Here is a 19,333-nt window from a genome sequence, read left to right as displayed (position 1 = left end):
CATAAAGAAACTTAATTTATACGGTACCTCAACACATCCTTAGGCTGTTCCGAATTACTTTTGAAATGTAGTCACTTTTATGTTGTAAATATGAGAAGCATTTTGTAAGCATCATTATTTCAAAATGAGCATATGAAAACATGATCCATTAGTATGTATATACTACAAATCTGTTTGTATAATTGCTGATATACCAGAATTAAACCAGGGCTTGACAGGTTAAATTATGAGGACTGGTTGCATAAACTTGGTTTGCATTCCCTTGGGTTTAGAAGCTTGAGGGGTGATCTCATTGGTTTTTAAAGGATAAATTTATATTAATTCATATCTAGTTTGTGCAGAAATGAATATTTAGCAGAAAGTGTGGGAAATCAAGTATTCTATCACATGTGGCTGAGCCATTATTTTCGGTTTTAAGGTCCTAGTGCGATGAACGAGCAAATCATGGTAGTTAAGGAAGCTCAGTATTAGTTGGTGGTCTTGACATGGAGAATGTCAAACTGAGAAGTAAATTTAAGCTAGAGTAGAACTTCTATTTAGAATTGTTTGTTTCAGAATCCAATAGATTAGATGAGTATCAGAAGTTGAGTTTTGATGCCTCAATGAGGGATAGAAAGCCCACTGTTGATATACTTTATACAATCGTTGTATAGAGTGATATTTAAAGCCAACCACCACCAAGTTATAGTTCAGTCTGTTTAAATTAGTGCTTCAACTGTATCTCATTCATTGTCGTATTTGACCCAATTGTGGTACTATTATTTTCTAAATATACTGTATCTTTTTTTCATGTATCATACAACGCTGAAAGAGACTTTTCAGCTCATTTGACCTGTGCTGTTAAGCTCCAATAGCTGTTTGGCAACAAAGACCGAGAACAAGACTGACTCCTTCAGATAGTTTTATGCACCGGAAATAAAACTCCATTTATCCCTTATTTTGTTAATTTAGTTAATTGTTTTGACTCAAAAGAGTTACAGAGAGAACTTGTTTCACCTGTTATCCCTTTTACTCTTTTGAGCAACCAATTAAACTAAATTAAAGAAAATGAGGGTCCAAGTAAGAAGCAGCCCTTAAAGGGATATGTTATCCCTTTTATACAACCGAATGGATACTTAGATTGTTAACTAATAATTAGCAATTGAACTCCTTTAACTGTTATCTTGCCCAACATGTGCCAGCTCTTTGAAAAAGCTATCCAATTAGTTCCACTCCCCTGCTTGTTCCCAGAGCCCTGCACATTTTTCTTTCTTTCAAATATTTATCTAATTCTCTTTTGAAATTTATTATTGGATCTGCTTCCACCAAATTTTCAGGCAGTGCATTCCAGATCATGATAATTTGTTGGATATTTTATTTCCCCCATGGCACTTCTGTTTCTTTTACCAATTACCTTAAATCCATGTCCTCCGGTTTGTGATACTTCTGCCACTGGAAACCGTTTTCCCTTATTTGCTCTATCAAGAACTTTTGTTATCATAATCTTCATGCTTTTGCCCTCTATTCCTCTGTTGAAAAAGCCCAGCATCCCATTTACTTTTTTTTTAAACAGCCTTATTAACATATCCTGCACCTTCAAAGATTTGTGTATGTGAACCCCCTAGATTCTGTTCCCGCACAACCCTTCAAAAATTAACCATTAAACTTAGATTGTCACTTCTAACTTTTCCTTCCAAAAGGCTTCACAATGTGCCATTGAAGTTTTATCTCTTTTGGATATAGCATTCATGTATAAAGGAGTTATATTTCTATATAAAATTATATGCATTATATACAAAAAGTATTCATGGATAATTTTCTGAAATTAAACACAGTCAGCAGTTCAGTATTGCTAAACTAAAGATGCCATAAAACAATGTTTACTTCAATTTCACATTCATATATCAAGTAAAAACAAATATATGGCAACATTTGTAATTACTTTAATGAATGTAGGTAAGGTTAAGGCTACTACTGTTTAGGGGAATGATGGAGATACATTGAAGCAGCAATCGATACAGGAGTTTCTCCAGCTTCAGTAAAGGCAAGTAATTTTCATATTTAAAATCACTAGCTTAGAAATTACTGTTGAGAGTGTTAATGGTTGAAAGTTTAACATGCTTCTATAACATTCCCCTTCTGTTCTTCTACCCTTCTAAAATAAACAAATGAATAGCTGTTAAAACCATGGACAGAGAAATGTCATTAAATGTTTGTCCTCCATATATTCTCCTCCATGTTGTCCTCCAATATTGTCAATGGTCATTTTTAGAATACTGTTTTTTGCTGTTAAATTCATATTAGATTTGGGAAAAGTGAAATAGAAATAACCTAACAAAAAGTGTTGAGTGGAACAAAGGCCGTCCAAGGCACCAACTCAGTCGTAGCGCTGTGGCTTAGAAGTCGGAAAGCCATGGGTTTAAATCCCTCTCGGTTGAACATTAGCACATAATTCAGTGCAGTATTATGGAAGTGCTGCATTGTTGGGAGGTGACTTCTCTCAAATGAGAGGTGAAACCAAGGCCATGTCTACTTGTTCCGATGGATGTAAAAGAATATTATGGCACTCTTCAAAGAATAACATGAGAGTTTCCTAATTTCCTGGTCAACATTGATCTCTCAATTGACACCACTGGAAAAGGTTAAAAATTTATCTCATTGCTGTTTGCCTGACCCTGCTGTATTTGCTCATAATTAATTGGATGTAAATGCTTTGCGATATCATGAAGGTGTGAAAGCTGTTATATGATAGATGTAAGTTACACAAGAACTGGACCTGTTGAGAAGTGTGGATTTACTGGCGATTTCTAATCTAATATAGGGAGGGACTGGAGTGTGTTTATGTAAATAGTTTGTTTCAACTAAATTGGTTAGGGAAGACCAGGAGCCACAATCTCAAGTTGTGTAAAGGCAGAACTAGGTTGGATTTTGGGAGGTGGTTCTTTTCCTAGAGAATAGTGGACTTGTAGAACAGCGCTGATTCAAGCAATGAATGCTGATTCACTGAGTTTCTTCAGGCAAAGCTGGACCTGTTTCGGGTGAGGGCAGAGATCACTTTGCGTAAGAGGTGTGGACTGTATACCACTAATCAGGGCTAGAGTAGCTACCTAGTCTAGTTTTGATCGCTTAAAGGGGTTGGAGTGGAATTTCCAGATTTTATTTTCACTAATTGGCCTGGATTTTATCTGTTTTTCCGTCTTTCCTAGGTCGTTACTTGGTTTCAGGTTGGGTGGGGAGTGCGCATATTGTGATGCACAAGATATCACAGTTATGTGGGACAGGCTGAATCAACCATCATTTTGCATTTATTTAAATTTATGTATTCTTTTACATTGGGAATCCTTGGTAAGAATAAGCTTCTAAACGAAACAAGTAGACTAATTTTAAAAATAGATATCTTAAGAAAATGTCATATGTGCATGTATGAAGGAGGGACAGAACTGTTAGGTTGGTAGCTCTCTGTCCTATGGATGTTTTTTTGACAGCATCCATTCTTTTCAATGTATCATCCTATATTTTATCATAACCCATTTATTTGAGGTCATCTAATTCTTGCTGCTAAGCATTTTGAATATTACGTAATAAGGAAATAAATTCAAATAGAGTAATTGTTTCTTAAATGTAATGAAGGCACTTTCCAAATTAAGCAATAAGCTTGGTGAAAGAATGTCAAATCCCATGTATAGGGATACTGCAAAAATCGCTGAAAATGATTATTTGGATTGCATATTCTTTATTCGTCTCTTTCCCATTTTACCTCCAGGTTGGTCGAGTATCCATAATATTTTTCAAGACAGGATAGGTCCTCTGTTTTTGAACATTTAAAAAATATTTCCAAAGGGTCCCTCCCAATCTGACTAGTTTTGCCTCTGCATGCTGAAAAACCTGATTGCTGTAAGCTAGAATTCCATAGGATATCTAAAAATCTGACAGTACAGCTGTAATAGATTTTATTTCGGTTCATAAATATTCATTTAGGTTGCCATACTCTTGTGCCAGTAACTCCTTGAGGTATTTTCAGCTTCTCAATTTTAAGTATTCTTCTGCAGGAGTATGGTTCCACCAAGGCTGGCAGTTCCCTGGTGCTCTATCCAATACCAATTGGTTAAATTGATATGAATGCTTTTGGCAAGCTGTTTTTATATGACGATCCTGACGGGCATAAATACACTTTCCAGCAGAATAAACTGGATAGAGATCAGGAGTAAGAACCCTGTCTGATTTTTCTCCCTCCTGTTTAGCTAACCTGGGAGCATTGAGGCCAGTTGCACTGCTATCTGGGTGTAGGCCAAGTTCTAACCAGGGATATTTCTAGCCCAAGTGGCTCCATGTTACACCACATGGTGCTTTTAGTATAACAGAAACGGTTATACTTCTTTAGACATGGATTAGAATTGATAGAGACAAGTGGATTTATATTGGTTTGAGAGAGATTTGATTTGAATTGTTGCTAATTCTTTTTTTCTACATGTGTCATGCTAACACTTAGACTGCCAGGAAGACCAGGAAAGTAACTGTCTCTTCGATACTGAAATAAAATAATAACAAGGGTTGTCAGGAAAAGATAATTTTCATGTTATTGGAATTTATTATAAAGTAGGAATTGTGTGTGTGTGTGTCTTTCTGCGCGCGTGTAAATGTGTGTGGGGCGGGGGAAGCTTAATTGAATTAAAGACAGCTGGTCTGAAGGCTTTGATATGTCAGAAGTAAAGCTAGGTTTGAAATGCTAAATAGGTAAACATGGATGAAGTTTTAGAATATGGGGTGTGAAATGAAAATTCGCATTTTGAGATAAACCAGAGTATGTGTGAATTTCAAAAGAGAGGGTGAAATATGACACTTAGCCAGAAGAAGTCAAACAGTGTGTTCATTTTTCCCAAAGCTTACTGATAAAATTGGTACTATGAAAGAGTTTTATTATTAGAAAAGTAGAGTTGAAAAGACATATTGGGACAATGGAGTTTACATCGAAAAGAGAGAAACCTGCTTAAAGGAGATGAGGTTGTGTGTAAGGAAAGAAGGCATTCTAAGATCTAACAAGTGTGAAAACCCTCCAGCCTCTAAGCCTGAAGTTGCTGTCTACAAGAACTGAAGTGAAGAAAACTCACTTTGAATTCGACTGTTCAGGGTATCGTGTTACTTTGCCTGGGTCTTTTAAAATCTGTGTGTTTTACTGAAGTTATCATAGTAGTAATTTGTAAGCCAATGTATGTGCTTAAAATCATTTTTTAATTAATAAAGTTTAATTTAGTTTTGTAAGAAACCTATAAGACTTGGTGGTCTTATGACTACTGAATTCAAGGCACACACCTCGAAATAAATACTAATTGTAAAACAGTAGTGGTAGTTGTTTCAAGTTTCCCTCTGGGATTTGAACAACTCACATTTACCAACTGCTGTGCCATAACAAAATTGGGAGCTCTTTGCGGGATATATTTGGAATTCCTGGACTGGTTTGGAGTTGGTGAATCTTAAGGTTATGAGTACAGGAAGCACTTTGAATTCAGGAGTTGGTGTGAGGTTTTTTAAAGGTGAGACTGCAGCTTGGCTTTGGCAGTTGTCAAGACTTATCTGGGAGTTGAAGTTATAACTTTGGTTGGTTTAGAAGAGGTAAATAAAGCTAAGTTAATGGAAATGTCAGATAAGTTACAATTAGGGTTACCTGCGGGGTTAAGGAAATCGGACATAATCGAATGTATAGCACAGCATTTAAAATTGGAAGGAATACCTGAGAGACTGAGTTCTCCAAGGGGTCGTTCATTGGAATGGGCTCAAATTCAGTTGCAAATGAAAAAAATTGGAACTAGAGGCAGCAGAAAAAAAAAGAAAGAGGGCATTTCAAAGGGAGTTAGAAATGGTGAGGTTAGAAAGGCAGGAAAGAGAAAAAGAGAGAGAGAGAGAGAGAGAGAATTCTAGCTTAAACTGCTGACACCAGAAGGGCCAGAAGGACTTATTTCCAGATCAGAACCCAGTGGGGAGATGTTTTAAGTTTGTACAAGCTCTTCCAAAGCTTAAAGAAAGAGATGTTGAAGCATTCTTTATTTCATTTGAGAAGATAGCTTAACAGATGAAATGGCCACAGGAAAACTGGACATTGTTGCTACAATCTAGGTTGGTGGGTAGAGCACGTGAAATTTATACTTCATTGTCAGAAGAAAGGTTGGTGAACTATGGTGTGGTAAAAAATGCTGTTTTGAGTGCATATGAGTTGGTTCCTGAGGCATACAGGCAGAAGTTTAGCAATATGTGAAAACAGCCTGGGCAAACTTATACTGAGTTTGAGAGAGTAAAACAAAGTAATTTTGACTGGTGCAGTAAAGATAGAGATGACATATACAGCTCTTAGGGAGATAATTCTTTTGGAAGAATTTAAAGATTCAGTTCCTTCAGTAGTGAGAACTCGTGGAGGAACAGAGGGCTGAAACTGTAAGACAAGCAGCAGAGATAGCTGATGATTATGAGTTACTTCATAGAGCTAAACCTTTTGTTCGTCACCCTTTTAAATCAGAGAAGGTTAGAAACTGGGAAGGTGAAAGGAGGTTGGGTAGTCAGGGAAGAGAAGGAGTAGGTGGAAATTCGCAGGAGGTTTTTTCAGAATAAAAAGGAAGGTGCTGAGGGTAGAGGTAACATTCGAAAATTGAGGTGTTTTCATTGTAATAAAGTTGGACGCATGAAGTCAGTGTGTTGGAAATTGCAGGAAAATCTATTGGGGTTATTGGGGTGCAGAAAAGTTCTGGAAGTAAAAGTACTGTGCGTTCTGAGGTTCAGACACAGGAAAAATCTGTGGTTTGTGTACAGGTAAAATAGGAGGAATCAATGATAGGTAAAGAACTGGGAATATGTTCACAATTACATAGAATCCTGAAGAACAAGTTGCAGAAATGTTTAAAAATTTTGTATGTGAAGGGAAAGTTTTTCCATGTGTACAGGGTGGAGTAGGTAAAGATGTTAAAATTTTAAGAGACACGGGCTAGTCAATCCGTGATGTTGCGCGATAGTGATGTTTGTTGTTCAGAGAGAGTATTGCAGGCACTGGTGATAATAATTGGGGTTCATGGAGATGCTAAACCTATTCCACCATGGAAAATAACTTTAAAGAATAAGTGGAAAACAGGCAAAGTGATTGTTGGAGTAGTGGAAAAGTTGCCCATTGCAGGCGTTCATTTTATTCTGGGAATGATATAGCTGGGTCACAGATGTGAGTGATGTCTATGGTAGTTGAGCAGTCTGTAGAAGTGTTTTCAACAGAAGTGTTGCTGGAAGAACATCCTGGATTGTTTCCAGATTGTGTGATAACAAGATCACAGGCTTACAGGTTGAAACAGGAAGTTAAAAGGCAGGGAGAAGGTGTGGAAGTCCAATTAGCCAACACTGTACTTGATAACATTGTTTAGGAAGGAAGAACAGAGGGCAATGCAGCTGAGGTGTTTAACTCAAGGCAGTTAATGGAGTTACAGAAAAGGGGTTCACAAATAAAACTTATATCAGACATCTTACTTAGAAACAGAGGCAAAATATATTCCAGAATGTTATTACTTTAAGGGCAATGTTTTAATGAGAAAATGGCGGCCTTATCATGCTTCAGCAAATAAAAGCTAGAGGGAGATTGTAATACCATTTGGATATAGAAATAAGATTCTGAGGATAGCTCATGAAATTCCAAAAGGGGGACATTTAGGAATTAGACACGGACGAAAGTACAAAAACATTTTTATCAGTCTAGATTGCATAGGGATGTAGTCAAATTCTGTAGAACATATCACGCATATCAGGTGATAGGGAAACCACAAGCAGTGATTAAGCTGGCATCTTTAATTCCATTTCCAGCATTTGAAGAACCTTTTATTAGGGCCATACTTGATTGTGTAGAACCCCCCTCCACCTATGACTAAAAGTAGAAATAAGTACTTACTGACACTGGATGTGTCTACAAGATTTCCTGATGCAGTACCTTTGAGAAACATTACAACAAGGAAAATTGAGGAAGAGTTAAATACATTTCTTACAAGATAGGGTTTACCTAAAGAAATGCTGTTTAAGGAAGTAATGAAGAGTTTTGGGATAAAACAATTTAAGTCAACTGCTTACCATCCTGAGTTACAAGGGGCTTTTGAAAGATGGCACCAAACTCTAAAAACTATTATGAGGGCGTATAGTCAGGACTATCCACAGGTTTGTGATAGAGGAATTCTGTTCTTGTTATTTGCTGTTAGGGACACTCCTAATGCATTGACTGGTTTTAGTCATTTTGAACTAGTTTATGGTCATGAGGTAAGGGGACCACTGAAATTGATTCATGAGAGAATGGTGGGTCAAAATTCAGAAGCTACTCTCCTGCATTTTGTATCAAACTTCAGAGAAAGGTTGGACAGAGTATGTGAGTTGGCTAGGGAATATTTAAAGATATCACAGCAAGTGATGAAAGTAAGGGCAGACAGGAAAGCTATAGCTCATAGTTTTATTGCTGGGGGGAAAGTGCTAGTTTTGTTACCAGCACCAGGATGACTTGTTAAAGGCAAGGTTTAGTGGGTCTTTCGGATTGAAAAGAAACTGAGTGAAGTAAATTGTTTAATAAATATTCCAGATAGAAGAAAGAAGCAGAGGATGGGTCATGTAAATATGCTTAAAAAGTACTTTGACAGGGAAGAGGACCAAAAGGAAGTAGATAATGAGAAAGTGGTAGAAATGCAGGATTCTGAAATTGATTTTCCTCTAATCAAATTGGATAATGAGGGGATACTTGAAAATTTAAATTTAATATTGAATTACCTTCCAGACAAGTGTCAAAGTGATTTGGAGGAACTAATGCAGTCACACAAAGCTATTTTTGGAATAAACTGTGGAGGACAAATTTAGCTATATATGATGTATGTGTAGTAGTTTCATCTTCGAGAAGGCAACATCCTTATAGATTAAATCCGGCAAAGTTATCACAAGTACAGAAAGAAATCAAATTCATGCTTCTAATTATATCATTGGGTCTAGTAGCAGTAACTGGAGTTCGCCTATTGTACTGGTACTGAAACCGGATGGAACACACAGACTGTGTGTGGATTATCAAAAGGTGAATGCAGTGACAGAAGCAGATTCATATCCTATAGCACGGTTGGAAGATTGCACTGAGAACGTGGGTCAATCAAAATTTATCACAAAGATTGACTTGCTAAAAGGATATTGGCATGTACCATTATCGGAGAGAGGAAAGGCTTTTCTGATGCCAGATGGACTATATCAGTTTAAAGTCATGCCATTTGGTATGAAAAATGCAGTTGCAACATTTTAAAGATTGACAAACAAAGTAATTGCAGGTCTGAGCAATTGTGCTGTTTATATTGGCAAGTCGATAGTTTTCAGTCAGACATGAGAGGAGCATTTACAGCCTCTGGAAGAATTGTTTTATCGATTACAAGAAACTAATTTGGTGATGAACTTGGATAAAAGTGAATTTGCAAAAGCGCAAGTTATGTATCTAGGCCATACCATTAGACATGGTAAGGTGGCTCCAAGAGATGTGAAAGTCAAGCTATTGTGGATTTCCCCATGCCTACAACAAAATGAGAATTTTTGAGATTTCTGGGCATGAGTGGGTTTTACCGGAAATTTGTACCAAATTTAAGCAGTGTGGTTGCTCTATTGACTGAACTATTAAAAAATAACAAGAAGCTTCAAAGGACATAGGAGTGCTAGAAGACATTTGACAGTTTGATGACTAACTACAATACCAGTTTTGGCAGTACCCAGTTATGCCAAGCAATTTAAATTGGCCTTTGACGTAAGTGACATAAGCATTGGGGCCATACTGTTACGAGAAGATGAAAATGGAATTAAAAAACTGAGGGTATTTTTCATGGAAGTTGAATGTACAATGGAGAAGATGTTCAACGATCAAAAAGGAAACTTTGTGTCTGGTGTTAGCATTGTGGCATTTTGAAATTTACATTGCAAACAATTCGTCAGAAACAATTGTTTATACAGACCACAATTCTTTAAAATTCCTGGACAAATTTCGAGACCAAAATGCAAGGCTATTCAGGTGGCCTGTATTACTGCAACCATTTAATCTACAGATTATACATGTGGCTGGATGAGAAAATCTGATTGCAGATGCATTGTCAAGAGTTTGAAACTTAAAGAGAAAATTGAACATTTTAAAACTTGGACGCTGGACTGGAATGATTTCTGTTGATACCAAGGATTTTTATATACTTTGTTATGTTAATGCATGTATCTGGTAATATAATAGTATAATAAGTACAGGAGGTAATGTAAGATGGGTGAAGAAAATGAAGCAGTCTTTTTACATTAAGACGGTTCATTTGTAGTAAGGAGGGGGGTGTCAGGAAAAGATGATTTTCATAATGTTATTGGAATTTATTTTAATGTAGGAATAGTGTGTGTTGGGGGGGAACTTAAATGAATTAAAGACAGCTGGTCTGAAGGCTTTGATGTTTCAGAAGAGAAGCTAGGTTTGAAATGTTAAATAGATAAACATGGATGAAGTTTTATAATATGAGGTGTAAAAGGAAAATTTGCATTTTGAGATAAACCAGAGTACTCGTGAATTTCAAAAGAGAGGGTGAAATTTTCTTAACCAGAAGAAGTCAAACAAACAGTGCGTTTATTTTTCCCAAAGCTTACTGATAAAATTGGTACAGTGAAAGATTTTTATTATTAGAAAAGTAGAATTGAAAAGACATTGAGACAATGAGATTTACTTTAAAAAGGGAGAAACCTGTTTAAAGGAGGTGAGGTTGTGTGTAAGGAAAGAAGTATTCTAAGATCTAACAAGTGTGAAAACCCTCCAACCTCTAAGCCTGAAGTTGCTGTCTACAAGAACTGAAGTGAAGAAAACTCACTTTGAATTCGACTGTTCAGGGTATCGTGTTACTTTGCCTGGGACTTTTAAAATCTGTGTGTTTTACTGTTACCTTAATGGAGGTGTAACTGGGAGTTAGATTAACTAGGGAGCTAAGAATTATCATAATAGTAATTTGTAAACCAATGTATGTGCTTAAAATAATTTTTTTAATTAATAAAGTTTAATTTAAAGTTTAATTTCGTTTTATAAGAAACCTATAAGACTTGGTGGTCTTATAACTACTGAATTCAAGGCATGCACCTCAAAATAAATACAAATTGTAAAATAGTTGTGGCAATTGTTTCAAGTTTCCCTCTGGGATTTGAACAACTCAGCATTTACCAACTGCTGTGCCATACCAAAGGTATTCAAATATTTGGTAAATCTTTTTATCAGCCGTATAAAAAATGCAAAGTTTGATTGAAAAAAGCTCTAAACAATATTGCCTTATTGTTTCTTTTCTTCCTATTTCCCCTTCTCTCCTATTCCCTACAATCAATTTTTAATTTTTAACTTTAAAACTTTGCTTGCATTTTTCCTGTTAGGTTCCATTGTCAATTTGGAGGTGCAGCAACTTAAAATCACGTATTTGTCTAAAAATTGGCTCTTTTTTATAAGATTTTTTGTGTATTAAAAAGTCAGCACAGTGACTAGCACAGTCACATCATAAATGTTGAATTTTAGACTTTAGAATCTTTGTGTTTTTATAATTCAAAACAGGAGGCTGTGGTGCAATAAATATAGTCATCAACAAATCCTTAGAGCAAAAACATACCCTGACAAATAAACTTGTTTGCAGCGTGCAGAAATGTAATAAATAACGCACCTTCGGTAATGTTGCATGGTCTATGTAAACACCTCTATAAATACTGTGCATTTTATTTCATGGTTATCGGTCAAGGAGCCATGTAAAATGTCTCTCAATAATAAAACTATTGCTTGTAGGGTGGGTTCAGCCTTACAACTTCATGCCATGCAACTGGTTGCAGTAGATGCATCAGATTCAGTTTGGTTCAATACAATATAATGTAATTTTAACTTTTTTGAAAAAGACCGAGAAACAATTATACCTTGCCTGCAAGATGCGCCAAAGTGTTTCATAGCCTGTGAATTACTTTGAAGCAAGTCATTTGTTTTGCAGTCCATTGCACTGGAGCAAGGTTCCACAAACAGTAATTAGATAAATAACCAATTAATCTTGTTTTGGTTGTGTTGGTTGAGGGATAAATACCGCTAGGATCTTTTACGTTTGCCTGAATTGACAGGACACCAAAAGATGACACCTCTGCCAGTACAGTACTCCCTTAATACTAAACTGTCAGCGTGGATCTTGTGCTCAAATATCTAGAGTTGAATTTGAACCTACTCACTACCTCAGATTGTGTAGAAATTGCAACAGAAAGTGCGTGTTGATATTTGCCTTCCACATAGGTAGTCCTAATTTGTTGTGCATCTCCTTTACCCATGTTCCTTTAGCTCTCTTTCCTTCAGCCATGCATTTAGCTTATTCATAAATGCTGATATGTTGCCTGTTTCTGCTGCAAATTAAGCCTGTCCTCTTCTCTGACATAGGTTTCTTGCATTGTATCTTGTATCTACATCCCCTGAATCACTGGAAAAAGTCTGTTTTTATCTCCTCTGTCCCATTACAGTGAGGATTGTGATGTGAAATTTCTTCACTGAACCAGTGTGAATTTTTGGAATCCTCTACCCCAGAGGCTGTGGATGCTGAGTTGCTGAGTAATTGATAGATTTTTTTGAATACTAAGGGAATTGAGGGATATGAGATCGACCACAATTTTACTGAATGGTGGGAACTCCTCATTTCTTACATGGTTATGTATCCTTTCATAATTTAAATACTTTTATCAAATCACACTATAATATCCTCTGTTCTATCGAAAACAACCTCAGCTTTTAAATATTTCTTTGTATTTCCTCGTACCAAGAAGCATCCCAATAAATTGTTCTGTACCTTCTTGAATGTTGCTATCTTACTATGGTTTTATATAGATTCACCATTGTGTTTCAATATTTATATCAATATCGCTTTCCACAAAACCCAGTATTACAATTTTTTATAGTCTTCTCTGCTTCAGGTGTTGCTTTTGATATCTTTTGAACCTGAAACCCCAGAAATCAGTCAGCTCTTCCATATCATCCAAGTTTTACATTTTTAAATATATATATTTTTTATATATTAAAATATCTCCCCACATTGATTGACATTAAGTTTCACCTACCATTTTGTTATCCATTCCATTAGCTTACCAATATGTTGTCTGCTTTCTTCCAAGAATCATTTACTACCACTCTTGGTATCATATGCAAATTTTCTGCAGTCGTATGTTCAAATCACTGATGTACACAGTGAACAGAAATGGTCCCAGAACAGCAACCTGTGGGGCCAAGTAGGGTGGGATACTTTCTCAGTTGCTGAATCTGTCTCAATACCTATTCTTTTTCCTTCCTTTGAACCAATTTTAAATCAAATTTACTATCTATCCCCTTATTCTATGCCCATTTATCTTCTCCAATAGCTTCCTATGTGATACTTGTCAAAGGCTTTCTCAAATCAATTGGAATGAAAATCAGGTACTTCTATAATTGGTGGCTTGCAGCAGTCCCCTACAATAGAAGGATGTTTAGGTTCACGGACTCCAGGGACACTTGCCCTTTTTGCAGTCTTGTGGAGTCCGTGGACCATGCATATATAGGGTGTCTTAGGCTGCACTCCCTTTTTAGTTATTTAAAAAACCTTTTGTTATTGTTTTGTTTGCACTTCAGTCCCACGCTCCTGATCTACAGACACCCGGTGCGGAAGGGGGTCGGGAAGGAGGAGGACCTCCTCGTGAACCTGCTCCTGGGCCTGGCCAAGTTGGCCATTAACAGATCCAGGCAGCGGGCGATCGAGGGGGGAGTCCCGCCCGATTGTTTGTCCCTCTTCCGCGGCTACGTTCACGGCTGGGTGTCCCTGGAAAGGGAGCACGCGGTGTCTGCCGGCACCATCGAGGCCTTCCGTGCCCGGTGGGCGCCGCGGGGACTGGGGTGTTTTGTTGACCCCTTTAATCACATTTTGGTTTAATGTTTGTAAGTTTCCTTTAAACTTTGTCCTTGGTTTTACAGCTGACCTGAATTAGGGGCTGTGCTTGATTTATCCCTTGTTATTGTTAATTTAGTTAATTGTTTTGACTCGAAAAGAGTTATAATTGGTGGCTGATTCACGATGCTTGCTTTAAGATTGGGTGGAAAGTCATCTTGTGTCTGATTCAAAGTTCTAGTCAACTTCGATCCAAACTTAATCAAATTACAGGTTTTGTAAACTACAAGAAGTACTTTATATGTTCATAATAGAAAAAACTGAAAATACTCATTAGGCCAGACAACATTTATGCCGTAACAACAGTCAACGTTTCAGGTATTTGCTCACTCTACTAGTCTTGAGTCTTGTTCATATCCCTTTATCTTATCTAATTAAAACCTATTGACCTTGGACTTAAAACTTTCAATTGACCACAGCTTTTTGGGAGAAAATTTCAGATTGTCATTACCCTTTTTGTGGAAAAAAGAAATTGCTTCCTGATTTCTCTCTTAAATGGCTTTGTTCTGATTTTAAAATTATGTCTCCTTGTTCTAGATTTCCACCACCTGAGGAAATAGAGAGGGCGGGGGGTTGTTTTCCCAGGCAAGGGGAGGCAGGTTTGGAGTTAATCCCCTAAAAGTGACATCAGGCCAGGATTTTGACATCATTCTGCTGCCTTCTGGGTTTCTGCTGAGCAGGTTTGAAGGCAGTGGGGAACCCCCTTGAGCTTTTGGAAAAGACATTTAAATATTTTAATAAGCCATTAAGTACTGTTTTAACCAGTGATTCTGGTTTTAACAGCAAGCAGATGTATTTCCCCAAGTTGTCAGTAACTCGTCAGGGAGTGCACAGTGTGGAGTGCTTCAGTGAAGCTGATAGGCAAGGAAGCCTTTGACCAATGAAACTGAAGACACACAGCCATGAGAGAGGCAGCTATGCACAGCATTCCTTCATGGGGAGTGCTTGACAGGTGATTACCAGCTTCTTAGAAGTTACTTCACCTGAACTGCAATTCACTCACCTTGAGTTGCACTTACCTGCTGCCAGCCTTCACTATTGTAAGGGAGCAGCTTATGCAAGAAAAACAAGAGGAGTACCAATACCAATTGCATAAGCAACAGCATTTGCTTTCTCCTCAGCCACATGGCGCTCCATAGGGCAAAGGAATGGACACCGAGAAGGAACAATAAGGAGACAAGACCCCCAACACAGGGTTTAAAGGCAGCTGTCTTGATATGTATGAGCGTTCATGTCTCAGGTTTAGGTTATCATGGCAGGTCTTTGCCAACATCAGCCTCCTGAAACAAGACGTACTTCCCAATAAGCCAGGTGGTTATGCATTTCCAGTGGTTGTCAAGGTGTCTATCATTGGAGGGCTGCCCCCCAATCCTTCTTAGATGAGATGGGAATGTGAGGAGAAAGAAGAAGTGTTGTTTTGAGGATGAGAATGCTGGGAAAATCTGAGTGTGAGGCTTGGGAACTGAAATTGCTATGTCACCCACATCTCCTGCCCTCCTGTGGTCCTGGATTCTGTTGGTGCAGCATCTCTGGGTTGAAGGAACCGCACATCTGCTGCTGATTTCCTCAGTGACTTCCATCCAAGCTGGCTTGGTCGGAGAGTTTGTCCCTTCTATCCTTGGGAAAGATCACCTCACCACAGTTCCTCAGGTCACAGCAGGACCTGCAGGTAAGAATGATATACCTGGGGACCAAACTTTCCATGTTTCCTTTGAATTTCTGTGGTTGCTTCAGCCTCAGAAATCCATGTCCAGTTAAGCCTATGTAAGCCATACAAAGTCCCTTTCATTAGAAGTTCTCCCTTTGACAGATCCAGTGTATCATGCCGTCTGCCCTCCCTGATTGGTCGGGGAATCCGGAAGTGGGATGCTAATGCCATGGTTTAGTTAAGTGGTCACAACAAATATCATTGGATATTCCAATGGGTTTCTAACCCACTAGTGGTCCCACTGTTTTTACCAGGGACAAAGTTGAGAAAGTTTTGCCCAGTGTCTCTATCTTATTGAATACCTTAACCATTTAAAGCCTTTGATTAAATTACCTCTCAAACTAAAGGGAATATAAGCCATGTTCATGCAAACTGTTGTTGTGTCCATTTTCTGCCTGTATAATGAGTTCAAGAAGATCCAAATAAAGAAAACATGTGAAGTTTGCACCCCAGGTATATTCTTACTTGCAGGTCCTGCTGTGATCTGAGGAACTGTAGTGAAGTGATCTTTAGGACAGAAGGGACACACTTTCCAATCAGGCTTGGATGGAAGTGACTGAGGAAATCAGCAGCAGATGTGTGGTTCCTTCAACCCGGAGACACTGCGCCAAGAAATTTTTGAAAGCTTCCAGTCTAAAGACACTATCCTGACTTTTAGAGCTTTGGCAAATTATGACTAACACAATTTTCACACCTATTTTCTTATTTTAACACACATTATTTTCTCTATTAACATGTTTTACTATATTAATTCCACTAAATTCTTTCCCTTGACATATTTTTGACTTCTCTTGTGTCACTTGCATTTTGTCTTTATCTTCCATTTTTGAAAATGGATACAATGTATTAATCTAACAACTTTATTTATTGTCCATTATAGTGTTGCCTGCACTTGGCAATGTCCTGAAAAATTGACTGCTGTATTTACATGAGTGCTGCCTGATCTCTTGAGTGTTTACCGCTTTTACTGTTTTTATTTTCAGACTTCCAGCATTTGCAATATCTAGATTTCAGAAATCTCTTGGTGCACCTCTTGGCGCAGTGTCTCCGGGTTGAAGGAACCACACATCTGTTGCTGATTTCTTCAGTCACTTCCATCCAAGCCTGTTTGGAGAGTGTGTCCCTTCCGTCCTAAAGATTACCCCATTACAGCTTTTCAGATCACAGCAGGACCTGCAGGTAAGAATGATATACCTGGGGAGCAAACTTCCCATGTTTCCTTTATTTGGACCTTCTTGCACTAATTTTGTTTCAGCAACGCAGATTAAGTTAATTTTGCTAATTGCTGTAAAGTGTCAAAAATGACACCCAGGATTTCTCCATTCAGAGTGCTTTCACTTTGCTGACAAAAAGCCTATTTTGATTACTATTAAAAAGAACATGCATCCTTCTCAAAGTAAATTAGTATATTGCTATATCTTTTTGGTTCTGTGCACAATTCATGTGTGAATAAATATGACAAAGTAGTTTGGCTTGTATGCATTAATCCAGCAGCATATTATTTTCCTCTTCAAAGGTGATTAAACAATTAAACAATTTAAAATAATTAGGTTTCCAAGTCTGTCAGATGGCTTTGCATATTGATAGCGTCTGGACATTTAATTCCATTTTGGGGAGCTTAAAGATGCATCCTACTAAAGCAGCATGTTAATAGTGACGAATGTTGTTCTATGACTTACTTTAACTGATGTGGATAGAGGTGGGATCATTTGATTAAAGCAAGGTTGTGTTAAAGCAAGTAATTCATTTAAAAATAAAATGTTTAATACATTTGCCAGAGCATGTCCTCTGTAAAATGCTTACCAATGCTACTGTTTGCACAAAAGATACTCTAACCCTTCCTCAGCTATGTGATTATTTCTAGAACTACTTGTATTTATGTAACACCTTTATAAAATTGAAATATATTGTAGTACTCCACATAGCAGTTTACTTTTGTTGTGACCCTTGTTAAAGAAGCAAATATGCCAGCCAACAACGTTGCAATTATGAAACGAATGATCAGTTAACCATTGCTTCTGGCAATGTAGGTTGAGGGAGAAATGCTGGCCAGGCACTGATCGAACTCCTCACTGCATCCACTGAAATCGTTATATCATTCAATTAATGAGGATCTTAGAATTGCAATATTACTGCATTCAGCCCATGGCAATGCTGATGTATTTCTCTATAGGAATGTAGGACTTAGGAGCAGGAGCATGCCATTCAGCCCTTCAAGCCTTCTCTGCCATTCAGTAAGATCATAGCTGATCCGATTGTGTTGCAACTCCACTTTGCCATCTGCCCCCAATAATCTTTGACTCCTTGTCTATCAAAAAATCTGTCTAACTCTGCCTTGAATAAATCCAATGACCCAGCCTCCAATGCTTTCTGGTGAAGAGAATTCCACATACTAGCAACCTATTGAGAGAAAAAATTTCTCTTCATCTCCGTCTTAAACTGTGCGCCTCTTATTGTTAAACTGTGTTCCCTGTTTCTAGTCTCTTCCACAAGTGGATACATATTCCCGGTATTTACTCTATCAAATCGCCTCAGGATTGTGTATGTTTTTTTAAGATCACCTCTCATTCTTCTAAACTCCAATGGGTACAGGCCCAACCTGTCCAATCTTTCTTCATAAGATAAGCCCCTCATCGCAGGAATGAATTGAGTGAACCTTCTTTGAACTGCTTCTAATGCAGTTATATCTTTTTTCAAATAAGGAGACTAAACTGTACACAATATTCCAGATGCAGTCTCACCAAGGCCCTGTGCAGCTGCAGTAAAACGTCCCTATTTTTATATTCCATTCCCCTTGCAATAAATGCCACTATTCCATTTGTTTTCCTAATCACTTGCTGCACCTGCATACTAACTTATAGTCACACATGTACCAGGACAGATCCCTCTGTACCCCTGAGTTCTATAATCTTTCTCTATTTAAATTGTATAATGCTTTTCTAATCTTCATGCCAAAGTGGACAAGTTCACATTTTCCCACATTATTCCATTGCTTCAACAATGTGTGAAGGATAATTTAATATTTTAACCATTCTTCACGAAATATTTTTTTCCCCTAACCACATGAATTCTGTGCAGTTTGCAACCTCTTGTTGCCATTTTGCTGACCAGTGGAAACTATTTAACTATTTAACCCTTCATAATCTTGACTCACCCCTTAACTTCAGGCCTAGTGAAAATAATCCTGGTCATACACTAGTAAGTCGAAGTTGCACTTCTGTTGCTGTTATATCCTTCACATTAATGGGGTGCCTAAAACTGTACATAATATTTCCAACTGCAGCCTAATTAAAGTCTTTTACAAGGTCAACGCTACCTCCTTTTGTACCTTGCATTATTAGTTGCAAAACCAAGCATTTTGATTGTATATCTGCACTCCAAAGTCCCATTGTTCCTATATGACATTTGAAATCTTGCCATTTATTGTGTTTCCTTGCCTTATTGTTACTTCTAAAATGCAACTATCTGCCCATCCTGCTTGTGTTCTGCAATTTTGCTATTTGGGCACAGTGCATTACCCAGTGCATTATCCTCATGCTGTTGATTGTCCAGGGGAAGGGTGGTATAGTGACTCAAGCAGCTGTCAATACCTCTTTCACCAGTTTGATACGTTTGTGCACTGAAGATTGATTGCCCACTAGCAGCCTAGAATGAATATGAGGCATAGAGGTCCAAGACAAATTGATCA

The 19,333-nt window shown here is 37.7% G+C and overlaps 2 protein-coding genes across 7 annotated transcripts in view; one reads left to right on the top strand and one right to left on the bottom strand.

The window, feature by feature from the left end:
- cmss1 (cms1 ribosomal small subunit homolog) overlaps window positions 1–19,333 on the top strand; it is a 330,497-nt gene that overhangs the window by 27,943 nt on the left and 283,221 nt on the right. For 2 of the 3 annotated variants that reach the window (XM_078560130.1, XM_078560123.1), the window contains exon 2: window positions 16,629–16,824. The exons of the other annotated variant lie outside the window; for it this stretch is intronic. The gene's annotated coding sequence lies outside the window, so the exon portion shown is untranslated. The remainder of the gene's footprint in view (window positions 1–16,628; window positions 16,825–19,333) is intronic. 3 annotated transcript variants of the gene reach the window in all.
- The window catches only part of filip1l (filamin A interacting protein 1-like), a 257,274-nt gene that overhangs the window by 7,635 nt on the left and 230,306 nt on the right, over window positions 1–19,333 (bottom strand). Inside the window, exon 6 of one of the 4 annotated variants that reach the window (XR_013579190.1) lies at window positions 13,109–13,236. The exons of the other annotated variants lie outside the window; for them this stretch is intronic. The gene's annotated coding sequence lies outside the window, so the exon portion shown is untranslated. The remainder of the gene's footprint in view (window positions 1–13,108; window positions 13,237–19,333) is intronic. 4 annotated transcript variants of the gene reach the window in all.

This window comes from Cetorhinus maximus, chromosome 16 (assembly GCF_964194155.1).
Source record: "Cetorhinus maximus chromosome 16, sCetMax3.hap1.1, whole genome shotgun sequence".
Lineage (NCBI taxonomy): Eukaryota > Metazoa > Chordata > Chondrichthyes > Lamniformes > Cetorhinidae > Cetorhinus > Cetorhinus maximus.
Note: the sequence above shows the minus strand (reverse complement) of the source record. Positions and strands in the feature narration are given on the sequence as shown.